Here is a 14,415-nt window from a genome sequence, read left to right on the forward strand (position 1 = left end):
CATCCATAAGTAGTTCTCTCTCACTTCTGTCTCTATGCCATAGTTTGCCTCCTACAAAGTATATTAGAGTCACCCATCACTGTCAAACATTACTCACAGAGTTAAGTCTCTTTATTTTGATGCTTGACTCAGAAACATCTGAATCCTCCAGTAAAAGACATGTGGGACCTCAACAGCAACTTGTCTTGCACTCGCTACAGTGATATTGTTACGTCCATCGTTAGTGGTAGAATGACCGGACCAAGGTGCAGCGTGGTAGGCGTACATTTTCTTCATTAAATGTTCCACCACCCAATAAAAAATCAACACAACGAACGTACCGCTTCAGATTTCAACAAACAAAGACAAGATCCCACAACCTAAATGTGGGAAAAAGGGCTGCCTAAGTATGATCCCCAATCAGAGACAACGATAGACAGCTGCCTCTGATTGGGAACCACACTCGGCCAAAAACAAAGAAACAGAACACATAGAATGCCCACCCAAATCACACCCTGACCTAGCCAAATAGGGAAATAAAAAGGCTCTCTAAGGTCAGGGCGTGACAGATATACCATACAGGAATCGTTTGAGTGAAGCCCAGAGGAATGCTAGGTAGGTAGCCAGGCAGCTCTGAGTCAGCGGGTCGGCCTGGTAACCTGCTGATAGGTGTGGAAGTCAGAGAGCTGAGGGAATGCAGGGCCCAGAGCGGACAGGCTGGTCTGACAACATTACTCCCCCCTTCTAGAGCACGTGTCAAACTCATTCCACAGAAGGCCAAGTTTCTATGAGTTTTCACTCCTGCCTTGGACTTGATTGATGAACTAAGGTCACTAATTAGTAAGGAACGCCAGGTGTTAATTGAAAGGAAAAACAAAAACCCGCAGACACTCAGCCCTCCGTGGAATGAGTTTGACACCTCTGTTGTAGAGCATTCCACATTACTTCCTTCAGAACTCTGAGCCCTGTACAGGATCCACCTGCATCATCCACCTTGTGTCTTTTTACTGGGGGATGGCTTGGCTATGTCTATTTACAGTACTAATATACACTTTCATTCAATGAAAAAAAGTTTTATCTCATGAATCACTTGCTGCTTGCAGTGCCACACTAACATTGGTGTCTCTCTGAAATCCTTTAACCCTGACGAGTCTTCAGCACTATTGTTACAAGTATTCTAAACTCACTTTTGCTCAGGTAGTGGTGGTGGTAATAATATGCTCCGGTAAGTTACAGGAAAGGTAGAGCATATTCAGATACTGTTCCCTATAAAATCTTATCAGAGAAAAGGTGTGGAGACAACTTTGCCAATTAAGTAAGTTAATAATCTAATTTATAAATATTATCTTTGAGGAGGATGTGAAAATGTGAATAACCAGAGAGGTGGCAGTGAACAGGTAGAAACCACAACAGTGTGTGAGTGGCAGCTGCTGAATACAGCAACAGGAATCCCAACGATGAGACTGAGAACCGCCCTCCATTGCCTGTTTGGCAGCAGGATATGAATAGAGGCATCTCAAAGAAACATCTCCTGAATGTCATCACCTGTCCCATCCACCAGTCTACCAGCTATCACAGGGCTCTAGGTTTTTGTTAGTGCTCGTGCTTCTGATATATAGGCTCCTCGAAACTCCCTGTAGCATTTGCCCAGTAGTTTACTGTAGTTTCTTCAAATTAGAGATGTCAGACATCACACGTAAACTAATATCATATCACTTTGTTTTGGAAGAATTTTGCATTTCAGGATACCAGTTAATTTCAGTCACTAAAGAGTGAATAACATCCCTGTTAGATGAGAATGTTTTTCCATGGCAATCACCAGAAGGACAGGGAGACAGGCGTGGGAGTATTATATATCTTATCAACATTACTGCTCAGCAGCCTGACATGGCTGACTCACATAGCTCACATACTTAGGCAACAACCAGAGGAAAGTCTGATGGAAGTTGTCCTGGAAACAGATCCAATGACTCTCTCAAGGGTGTGGCTATGAAGGTGAAACTGCAAACATATAGAGTTTCTCTGACGTGCACCCTTTCCTCTTGGGTGATGGAGGCTTTTCATGAGGAGAATCTGTTTCTCTGCAGCCTGTACCATATTAAATATAATATTTGTGTTCAGGTGGGTAGGTAGGCTTGCATGCATTTACAGGAAGCTTCCTCTGAGAAGAGCTCAGGAAATTGCTTGGCCCCCTTGGCAGCGGTGTGAAGATCAAAGCACTGGCAGGCGTTAGGCAACATCCACTGAGGTTGCAGGATTATTGTCTCTCTTCACTCCTGCATTCCTGCTCTCTCTATCATCTGAGATACTGTGGGACCAGTGGAGGGGGTGAAGGGGGGCAGAGCTCCACACTACTGCATATGAGTGTGCTTCTACAGATTTGGTCGGGTGAATCACATTGATGGTTTCCCTGTCAGCTTTTAGTCAGGATGTTGTCATTGTCCCAGTCTGAACAGGTTGAACTGTGAATGAAGAGATAGATGGTACAAAATACAGGGGTGAAACAGAGAAGGTTCAATCACAAACATCTCCTTAATTAATTATTGCATTAGCTATGCACAAAATTAACAATCTAATCCTTAGTATCCTAATCTGTAACGCTTTGAGGGATTTACATAATTTAGTAGAGGCCATGCCCTACCAAACCCATGTTCCTTCGTCAGAGACACACACAGAGTGGTACTGATTACACTAGGTCATGGTACTACATCTTATTGAGTGGAGGATAAAGCTGGAGTGTCAGTGCTCAGATAATTTATGAAATCAAATCAAAATATAATTTTGTTGGTCACATATATGTGATAAGCAGATGTTATTGTGGGTGTAGCAAAATGCTTCTGCTTCTAGTTCAGACAGTGCAGTAATATCTAACAAGTAATATCTAACAAATTACACAACATATACCCAATACACACAAATCTAAGTAGGAATGAATTAAGACTATATACATTTGGACGAACAATGTCAGAGCGGAACGGACTAAGATACAGTAGAATTGTATAGAAAAGCAGCATATACAGATGAGATGAGTAATGCAAGATATGTAAACATTATTAAGTGACTAAGATACCGTGGAATAGTATAGAATACAGTATATACATATCAGATGAGTAATGCCAGATATGTAAACATTATTAAAGTGCCTAGTGTTCCATTACTTAAAGTGACCAGTGATTCCTAGCCTATGCCTATAGGCAGCAGCCTCTAACGTGCTAGTGATGGCTGTTTAACAGTCTGATGGCCTTGAGATAGAAGCTGTTTTTCAGCCTCTCGGTCCCAGCTTTGATGCACCTGTACTGACCTTGCCTTCTGGATGATAGCGGGGTGAACAGGCAGCGGCTCGGGTGGTTGATGTCCTTGATGATATTTTTGGCCTTCCTGTGACATCGGGTGCTGCATGTTTCCTGGAGGGCAGGTAGTTTGCCCCCGGTAATGCGTTGGGTAGACCGCTCCACCCTCTGGAGAGCCTTGCATTTGCGAGCGATGCAGTTGCAGTTGCAGTACCAGGCGGTGATACAGCCCGACAGGAGGCTTTTAATTGTGCATCTGCAAAAATTTGTGAGGGTTTTAGGTAACAAGCCACATTTCTTTAGCCTCCTGAGGTTGAATAGGCTCTGTTGCGCCTTCTTCACCACACTGTCTGTGTGAGTGGTCCATTTCAGTTTGCAGTGATGTGTAAGCTAAGGAACTTGAAGATTTCCACCTCCTCCACTGCGGTCCCGTCGATGTAGCTAGGGGGGTGCACCCTCTGCTGTTTCCTGAATTCCAAGATCATCTCCTTTGTTTTGTTGACATTGAGTGAGAGGTTGTTTTCCAGGCACCACACTCCCAGAGACCTCACCTCCTCCCTGCATGCTGTCTCATCATCGTTGGTAATCAAGCCTACTTGGGCTGAGCACGCACCCATATGGGACCCCAGTGTTGAGGATCTGCGGAGTGGAGGTGATGTTTCCTACCTTTAACACCTCGGGGCCAAGTTTCACAGGGCAGGGTTCAGACTCAGGGCCTCAAGCTTAATGATGAGCTTGGAGGGTACTATGGTGTTGAATGCTGAGCTAGAGTCAATAAACAGCATTCTTACATAGGTATTCCCCTCGTCCAGATGGATAGAGCAGTGTGCAGAGTGATGGCGTTTGCATCGTCTGTGGATCTATTGGGGTGGGAAGCAAATTGAAGTGGGTCTAGGGTGACAGGTAAGGTAGAGGTAATATGATCCTTGATTATGATGAAAGAGGTGAGTGCTACGGGGCGATCGTCATGAAGTTCAGTTACCTTTTCCTTCTTGGGTACAGGAACAATGGTGGCCATCTTGAAACATGTGGGGACAGCAGACTGGGATAGGGAGAGATTGAATATGCCTATAAACACACCAACCAGGTGGCCTGCGCATGCTCTGAGGACGCGGCTAGGGATGCCGTCTGGACCAGCAGCCTTGTTAGGGTAAACACGTGAGGGTAAACTCACGTCGGTCCCGGAGAAGGACAGCCCACAGTCCTTGGTAGCAGGCCGTGTCGGTGGCACTGTGTTATCCTCAAAGTGTGCGAAGAATGTGTTTAGCCTGTCCGGAAGCAAGACGTCGGTCTCGGCGATGTGGCTGGTATTCTTTTGTAGTCCATGATTGTCTGTAGTCCCTTCCACATACGTACCGTGTCTGAGCCGTTGAATTGCGACTCCACTTTATCGCTATACTGATGTTTAGCTTGTTTGATTGCCTTACTGTTTATGTTCTGCCATTTTACCAGTCCCCTTGCCATTGTTTATTGCGGTGGCTCGCGCTTTCAATTTTATGTGAATCATACTATCTATCCATGGTTTCTGGTTAGGGTAGGTTTGTGTCTAGACTATTTTCGCTCGCTACCCAAAACATATCCCATACCAGCGTTGAATTGTATGAAGCACGGGTACTTCCTGTTTGGGTTTCTGCCTATAGGATGTTGAGGAGTAAGATGGTGTCGTGGTCAGATTTGCCAAAAGGTGGGCGGGGGAGGGCCCTGTAAGTATCCCGGAAGTTTGAATAGCAATAGTCGAGAGTCTTATTAGCACGAGTAGGACAGTCAATATGTTGATAGAATTTTGGCTGCCTAGTCCTCAGATTTGCTTTGTTAAAATCCCCAGCTACAATAAATGCAGTCTCAGGATATGTGGTTTCCAGTTTGCATAAAGTCCAGTGAAGTTCTTTGAGGGCCGTCGAGGTTTCAGCTTGAGGTGGGTTGTAAACGGCCGTGGCTATGACGGAGGAGAATTCTCTTGGGAGATAATATGGTCGGTATTGAATTGTGAGGTATTCTAAGTCGGGTGAACAAAATTACTTGAGTTCCAAGAATTACACCAGGGGTTGTTAATGATTATGTATTCTGTCTCTCTGTGTTTCATAAATGTCCTTCAATTCGCAAGAGGCTGAATATATCTCACTGGAGAAAGCATCCGAACAAACGAAACAGCGCACCCTCTGTCTCAGTATGTGTAGACCATCTATCTGATGCTGTCTGGTCCAAAAGAGTAGGACACTGTTGTCGCCCTGTGCAAATACAAAGGAAGACGGCGAGCATTTGGCCTCCCTTGACAAAAAAAGTATAAAACAATAGCCAATCAACATTGAGCTAAACTGAGTGAGCACAGCTGTGAATGGTCCTGGTGGTTTCACACCAATCACATCACATCTGAAGCTAAACGTCATTGACAGAATTTTAAAAAAATTGTTGCATCTCTAAATCAGCCATGGATGGAGATAGGGATTAGGACTTTTAAAAACATAATTCTTTGTATTGGCCAATGATTATAACAGTGATTCTAATCCACCCATGTGTTCATACATTGTACCCCTGGCCTGAGAGTATGGAGGTTCAACATGTAACTAGATGTAGGAGGCTAATGGCCTGGCGCATCACTGCCCATGAAAGGAAGTTAGGCTAGCGAGCAAGAATTTTTGTCAGGTAGGACAACAAAAACTAAAAGCGTGTACTGTGTGAAAGAGTCATAGAACATTTAAGCATCATGAAAGAGGAGGGTGGTATTGGCGATTCTCTACAAGTACTGTAGGATGAGTCAACATGTTTTTTCTACTTGCACACACGCACACACACACACAGAAATCAGTAGCTAACAGGGACAGCCACATCATATTTAGCTTACATTGGTAGGACTAAATCATTTTTGGTATCTTTCAGTTGTTACTGTATTAGACTAAGCATAGGTAATTAAATGATGTTGAAATGTTGAAGTTGAAATGGTGCTGGAATAGTGGAAGCAGAGTGTTTAATTTGAATCTGTAACTCCCTGTGGTTCTAAACCAATAGTTGTCTAGTAACTCGAAAATGTCAGTAACATTAACTTGCTTGACAATGCTGTAAGACATGTTACTGTTTGTTACTTGTAATATGTTTTGTGGACTACACTGGACAGATGTTGCTCTTGGGTTTTGTGATGAAACAATGGTGTGGTTGAATTTATTCTGCCAGCTTTGTTTTCTTATTTCCTCGGCCTTAGGCCTAAATATCATGTTGTCAAGGAATATGAACTAACAGGTTATAGAGCAAACAACACAATTATCACAACACATACAGTACCAGTCAAAATTCTAGACACACCTACTCATTCAAGGGTTTTTCTTTATTTTTACTATTTTCTACATTGTAGTTTCTGGTTTCTACAATAGTGAAGATATCAAAACTATGAAATAACATATACGGAATAATGTAGAAACCAAATAAAGTGTTAAACAAATCCAATTATTCAAGATTATTCAAATTAGCCACCCTTTGTCTTGATGACAGCTTTACACACTCTTGGCATTCTCTCAACCAGCTTCATGAGGTAGTCACCTGGAATGCATTTTAATTAACAGGTGTTCCTTGTTAAAAGGTCATTTGTGGAATTTCTTTGAGACAATCAGTTGTGTTGTGACAAGGTCGGGGTGGAATGACAGAAGATAGCCCTATTTGGTAAAAGACCAAGTCCATATTATGGCAAGAACAGCTCAAATAAGTAAAGAAACAACAGTCCATTACTTTAAAACATGAAGGTCAGTCAATCCAGAAAATGTCAAGAACTTGAAAGGAAAGAAAACCACTACTAAAGGACACCAATAACAATAAGGAGAAACTACTACTAAAGGACACAAATAAGAAGAAGAGACTTGTTTGGGCCAAGAAACATGAGCAAGGGACATTAGGACGGTGGAAGTCTGTTCTTTGGTGTGATGAGTCCAAATTTCAGATTTTTGGTTCAACAGCTGTGTATTTGTGAGAAGCAGAGTAGGTGAACGGATGATCTCCGCATGTGTTGTTCCCACCATGAAGCATGAAGAAGGAGGTGTGATGGTGTGGGTATGCTTTGCTGGTGACACTGTCAGTGATTTATTTAGAATTCAAGGCACACTTAACCAGCATGGCTACCACAGCATTCTGCAGCGATACGCCATGCCATCTGGATTGTGCCTAGTGGGACTATCATTTGTTTTTCAACAGGACAATGACCCAACACACCTCCAAGCTATGTAAGGGCTATTTGACCAAGAAGGAGAGTGATGGAGTGCTGCATCAGATGATCTGGCGTACTCATTTACCCGACCTCAACTCAATTGAGATGGTTTGGGATGAGTTGGACCAAAGAGTGAAGGAAAATCAGCAAACAAGTGCTCATCGTATGTGGGAACTCCTTCAAGACTGTTGGAAAAGTAGTCCAGGTGAAGCTGGTTGAGAGAATGCCAAGAGTGTGCAAAGCTGTCATCAAGGCTAAGGGTGGCTACTTTGAAGAATCTCAAATATAAAATATATTTTGATTTGTTTAACACTTTTTTGGTTACTACATGATTCCATATGTTATTTCATAGTTTTGATGTCTTCACTATTATTCTACAATGTAGAAAATGATAGAAAATAAAGAAAAACCCTTGAAAGAACAGGTGTGTCCAAACTTTTGACTGGTACTGTAGGTTGTAATATGGCTTTTTTTCCCTGGCTTGGCTTCCCCAGTGATTTAAACCATGCACCGCTACTGCTGCTTAAACAAACCACACTGAGAAGAATTGGCAATCCAAAATGGTGACCTATGAAACACTCATTTTGAAGAAATATTAAGACATTCAAATTCAAAACAAAAAGAAATCTATAAAAAATGTAAAATTCTTGAATCAGCCATTAAATACAACCAGAACCCGTTGGATTCCCCAATAACACAAAAATAACTAATCGGGAAAAATACAGGTCCTGCAACTCAGAAAATCTTGTGGTCCTGACGTAATATTGAAGGAAATGATAAAATACACAGACCACAGAAATAAACATACACATTTATTTCCCCAAAAGTGCAGAGTAAAACAGGGGAACAACTTGAGTCTTTTTGAGCTCCAAAGGTATTGGGAAAGTGACACATGAAATGAAATGATACAATGACTATTATTATTTTTTATTTTTTGTGTTATTACTTATCAATTAATTTATACATTTATAATTAGTAGGTTTTGTTATGTGTTTAAACCAATTTGTTTTGTACTTGTTTATTAAAAATGTGTTTTTAGCTGTCTAGTTGTCGATCACTTGTTTTCTTTGGTGCGAAAAACAAAAAAGACAAAATAAAAACTAAAACTAAGGAGTAGACAGTCAGCTTTCATTTGTGGGTGTTTTCATCCATGTCGGGTGAACCGTTTCGAAATTACAGCGCTTTTTGTAAATAGTCCCCTCAATTTAGAGGACCAAAAGTATTGGGCCAAATGCACTTATATGTGTATTTAAGTAGTCAAAAAGTTAAGTATTTGATTCCATATTCCTAGCACGTAATGATTACATCAGGTTTATGACTCTAAAACATTTTTGGATGCCTTCCCTGTTTTTTTGTAGGTGTTTAAGATTATTTTGTGCCCAAGAGAAATGAATGATAAATAATGTATTGTGTCATTTTGGAGTCACTTTTATTGTAAATAAGAATAGAATACTTATCTAAACACAACTACATTCATGTGGATGCTACCATGATTAAAGATAGTCCTGAATAAATCGTGAATAACGGTAAGTGAAAAAGGGAGCAGAGGTTAGCATTTTTTGGAGGGGGGTATGATATTTGTGCGTCTAACTTTTTCACTCATCATTATTCATGATTGATTCAGGATTATCCGTAATTGGCAAAAACACTAGAACAATAAACTGCCACCGGTCTCACTCTTCACGATACAGAAATAAAATGGCTCCTGTATGCAGATAACCTGGTGCTGTCCCCCACAGAAGAGAGGTTACAGCAACAATTAGATCATCTGCAACAGTTCTGTCAGATGGGCCCTGACAGTCAATCTCAAAAAGACAAAACAATGATATTCCAGAAAAGATCCAGATGTCAGGGAAACCGATATCCATTTTTACTGGGATCCACTCATATACTGAACAAAAATGTAAACGCAACATGCAACAATTTCAATGATTTTACTGAGTTACAGTTCATCTAAGGAAATCAGTCAATTGAAACCAATTAATTAGGCCTTAATCTATGGATTTCACGACTGGGCAGGGGCGCAGCCATGGGTGGACCTGGGACGGCATAGGCCCACCCACTTGGAAACCAGGCCCACCCACTGGGGAGCCATGCCAAGCCAATCAGAATGAGTTTTAGACAAAAATACTCTTCAGTTTCATCAGTCATCCGGGTTGCTGGTCTTAGATGATACCGCAGTTGAAGAAGCTGGATGTGGAGGGCCTGGCGTGGTTACATGTGGTCTGCTGTTGTGAGGCCGATTGGACGTACTGCCAAATTCTCTAAAACAACATTAGAGGCAGCTTAGGGTAGAGAAATTAACATTCATTTGAACATTCATTTCTTTGGCAACAGTTCTGGTGGACATTCCTGCAGTCAGCAGAGTCAATGTGCAGGTGTACAAGGTAGTTGAGGTAATTGAGATAATACAGTATGTAGATGTGGGTAGGAGTAAAAGTGTGGCAATCTGGATATATACTGAACAAAAATGCAAGTCGCATAAAACTTCAGACATCTGTGGTATTGTGATGTGTGACAAAACAGCACAAGGTGCACCTGTGTAATGTTCATGCTGTTTAATCAGCTTTTTGAGATGCCACACCTGTCAGGTGGATGGATTATCTTTGCAAAGGAGAAATACTCACTAACAGGAATGTAAACAAATGTGTGCACAACATTTGAGAGATACGCTTTTTGTGCGTATGGAAAATGTCTGGGATCATTTATTTCAGCTCATGAAACATAGGACCAACACTTTACATGTTCCATTTACATTTTTGTTTAGTAGAGAACCAACACACACCTACACATATTTGGGACAACAAAAAAAAATCAGCTCCACAGGGAACTTCAACCTGGCCGTGAATGAACTAAAAGACAAGGAGGGCTTTTTATGTCATTAAAATATCTATCAAATTAGACAAACCAATTAGGATCTCTGCTCAAAATATTCAAATTAATAATAGAACCAACTGCACTATATGGCAGCGAAGTGTGGGGTCTGCTTACAAAACAAGAATTTGACAAATGGAACAACACACAATTGAAACCCTGCATGCGGGGTAAGAGCATCCTCAGAGTACAGAGAAAAACTCCAAACAAAGCACGCAGAGAGGAATTCCCTCTTCTTATTAATATCCAAAAAAGAGCCACCAAATTGTATAATCATTTAAAAACAAGTGACCCCCACTCCTGCCATTTGTATTTGTATTTTTTATTTGTTTTTATTATGGATCCCCATTAGCTGCTGCCAAGGCAGAAGCTACTCTTCCTGGGGTCCAACCACACCAAGGCACTTATATTACACATAAAACAAAAGATACAACAGTACATCATATAATATTGTTACACCACTACATATCTACAACATAAAGTATATGATACAAAGCCCTCAATTGCCATGAGGTGACCATAGAGAAGAGTCCCCTACGCCAGCTGGTCCTGAGGCTCAATTCACTAACGACTACCAACCCAACAAAGCCTCAGGACAATACTCAGCAAATCTGGCCCAACCAAATTATCACAGATAAAAAATAAAAATATATCACCTATTGGAAAGAAACCACAAAAAATTCTAAGTAAACTTCAATGCTATTTGTCTCTAAACAGACAGTACACGGTGGCAGACTATCTGACCACTGTAACTGACAGAAAACTGAAGAAAACACTAACTATGTACAGACTTAGTGAGCACAGTCTAGCCATAGAGACCGGTCGTCACAGGCAAACTTGGCTGCACAGAGAGGACAGGCTTCTTCCAGGAAGAGATAGAGACAGAGCTGCATTTTCTGTCAAACTGTGACAGATATTCTGACATAAAAAATACATTCCTCCCCAAAATTATAAAACAATACGAATAATTTGAATACCTAAATGAGGAAGACAAACTTAAATACATGCTGTATAGCAGCCAAATTTGTGGCCACCTGCCACAACCTGAAGGACAGCCAGTGAGAAGTGTATAGTGTGATTCTTCATATTTGCCTATTCTTTATTATTATTTGTTGTAATTGCTGTTAATATGAGTATCACTATCATTATTATTGCTTAATTACAAACAGTCTAGTATATTCAAATCAAATCAAATTGTATTAGTCACATGCGCCAAATAAAACAGGTCAAATCAAATCAAATCAAATTTTTATTTGTCACATACACATGGTTAGCAGATGTTAATGCGAGTGTAGCGAAATGCTTGTGCTTCTAGTTCCGACAATGCAGTAATAACGAGCAAGTAATCTAACTAACAATTCCAAAAAAAACTACTGTCATACACAGTGTAAGGGGATAAAGAATATGTACATAAGGATATATGAATGAGTGATGGTACAGAGCAGCATAGGCAAGATACAGTAGATGATATCGAGTACAGTATATACATATGAGATAAGTATGTAAACCAAGTGGCATAGTTAAAGTGGCTAGTGATACATGTATTACATAAGGATGCAGTCGATGATATAGAGTACAGTATCAACGTAGGCATATGAGATGAACAATGTAGGGTAAGTAACATTATATAAGGTAGCATTGTTTAAAGTGGCTAGTGATATATTTACATAATTTCCCATCAATTCCCATGATTAAAGTGGCTGGAGTAGAGTCAGTGTCATTGACAGTGTGTTGGCAGTAGCCACTCAACGTTAGTGGTGGCTGTTTAACAGTCTGATGGTCTTGAGATAGAAGCTGTTTTTCAGTCTCTCGGTCCCAGCTTTGATGCACCTGTACTGACCTCGCCTTCTGGATGGCAGCGGGGTGAACAGGCAGTGGCTCGGTGGTTGATGTCCTTGATGATCTTTATGGCCTTCCTGTAGCATCGGGTGGTGTAGGTGTCCTGGAGGGCAGGTAGTTTGCCCCCGGTGATGCGTTGTGCAGACCTCACTACCCTCTGAGAGCCTTACGGTTGAGGGCGGTGCAGTTGCCATACCAGGCGGTGATACAGCCCGCCAGGATGCTCTCGATTGTGCATCTGTAGAAGTTTGTGAGTGCTTTTGGTGACAAGCCGAATTTCTTCAGCCTCCTGAGGTTGAAGAGGCGCTGCTGCGCCTTCCTCACGATGCTGTCTGTGTGAGTGGACCAATTCAGTTTGTCTGTGATGTGTATGCCGAGGAACTTAAAACTTGCTACCCTCTCCACTACTGTTCCTTCGATGTGGATGGGGGTGTTCCCTCTGCTGTTTCCTGAAGTCCACAATCATCTCCTTAGTTTTGTTGACGTTGAGTGTGAGGTTATTTTCCTGACACCACACTCCGAGGGCCCTCACCTCCTCCCTGTAGGCCGTCTCGTCGTTGTTGGTAATCAAGCCTACCACTGTTGTGTCGTCCGCAAACTTGATGATTGAGTTGGAGGTGTGCATGGCCACGCAGTCGTGGGTGAACAGGGAGTACAGGAGAGGGCTCAGAACGCACCCTTGTGGGGCCCCAGTGTTGAGGATCAGCGGGGAGGAGATGTTGTTGCCTACCCTCACCACCTGGGCGGCCCGTCAGGAAGTCCAGTACCCAGTTGCACAGGGCGGGGTCGAGACCCAGGGTCTCGAGCTTGATGACGAGCTTGGAGGGTACTATGGTGTTGAATGCCGAGCTGTAGTCGATGAACAGCATTCTCACATAGGTATTCCTCTTGTCCAGATGGGTTAGGGCAGTGTGCAGTGTGGTTGAGATTGCATCGTCTGTGGACCTATTTGGGCGGTAAGCAAATTGGAGTGGGTCAAGGGTGTCAGGTAGGGTGGAGGTGATATGGTCCTTGACTAGTCTCTCAAAGCACTTCATGATGACGGATGTGAGTGCTACGGGCGGTAGTCGTTTAGCTCAGTTACCTTAGCTTTCTTGGGAACAGGAACAATGGTGGCCCTCTTGAAGCATGTGGGAACAGCAGACTGGTATAGGGATTGATTGAATATGTCCGTAAACACACCGGCCAGCTGGTCTGCGCATGCTCTGAGGGCGCGGCTGGGGATGCCGTCTGGGCCTGCAGCCTTGCGAGGGTTAACACGTTTAAATGTCTTACTCACTTCGGCTGCAGTGAAGGAGAGACCGCATGTTTCCGTTGCAGGCCGTGTCAGTGGCACTGTATTGTCCTCAAAGCGGGCAAAAAAGTTATTTAGTCTGCCTGGGAGCAAGACATCCTGGTCCGTGACTGGGCTGGGTTTCTTCCTGTAGTCCGTGATTGACTGTAGACCCTGCCACATACCTCTTGTGTCTGAGCCGTTGAATTGAGATTCTACTTTGTCTCTGTACTGGCGCTTAGCTTGTTTGATAGCCTTGCGGAGGGAATAGCTGCACTGTTTGTATTCAGTCAGGTTACCAGACACCTTGCCCTGATTAAAAGCAGTGGTTCGTGCCTTCAGTTTCACACGAACGCTGCCATCAATCCACGGTTTCTGGTTAGGGAATGTTTTAATCGTTGCTATGGGAACGACATCTTCAACGCACGTTCTAATGAACTCGCACACCGTATCAGCATATTCGTCAATGTTGTTGTCTGACGCAATACGAAACATCTCCCAGTCCACGTGATGGAAGCAGTCTTGGAGTGTGGAGTCAGCTTGGTCGGACCAGCGTTGGACAGACCTCAGTGTGGGAGCTTCTTGTTTTAGTTTCTGTCTGTAGGCAGGGATCAACAAAATGGAGTCGTGGTCAGCTTTTCCGAAAGGGGGCGGGGCAGGGCCTTATATGCGTCAGCGGAAGTTAGAGTAACAATGATCCAGGGTCTTTCCACCCCTGGTTGCGCAATCGATATGCTGATAAAATTTAGGGAGTCTTGTTTTCAGATTAGCCTTGTTAAAATCCCCAGCTACAATGAATGCAGCCTCCGGATAAATCGTTTCCAGTTTGCAGAGAGTTAAATAAAGTTCGTTCAGAGCCATCGATGTGTCTGCTTGGGGGGATATATACGGCTGTGATTATAATCGAAGAGAATTCTCTTGGTAGATAATGCGGTCTACATTTGATTGTGAGGAATTCTAAATCAGGTGAA

The sequence above is a fragment of the Oncorhynchus tshawytscha genome, linkage group LG19 (assembly GCF_018296145.1).
Source record: "Oncorhynchus tshawytscha isolate Ot180627B linkage group LG19, Otsh_v2.0, whole genome shotgun sequence".
NCBI classification, from domain to species: domain Eukaryota; kingdom Metazoa; phylum Chordata; class Actinopteri; order Salmoniformes; family Salmonidae; genus Oncorhynchus; species Oncorhynchus tshawytscha.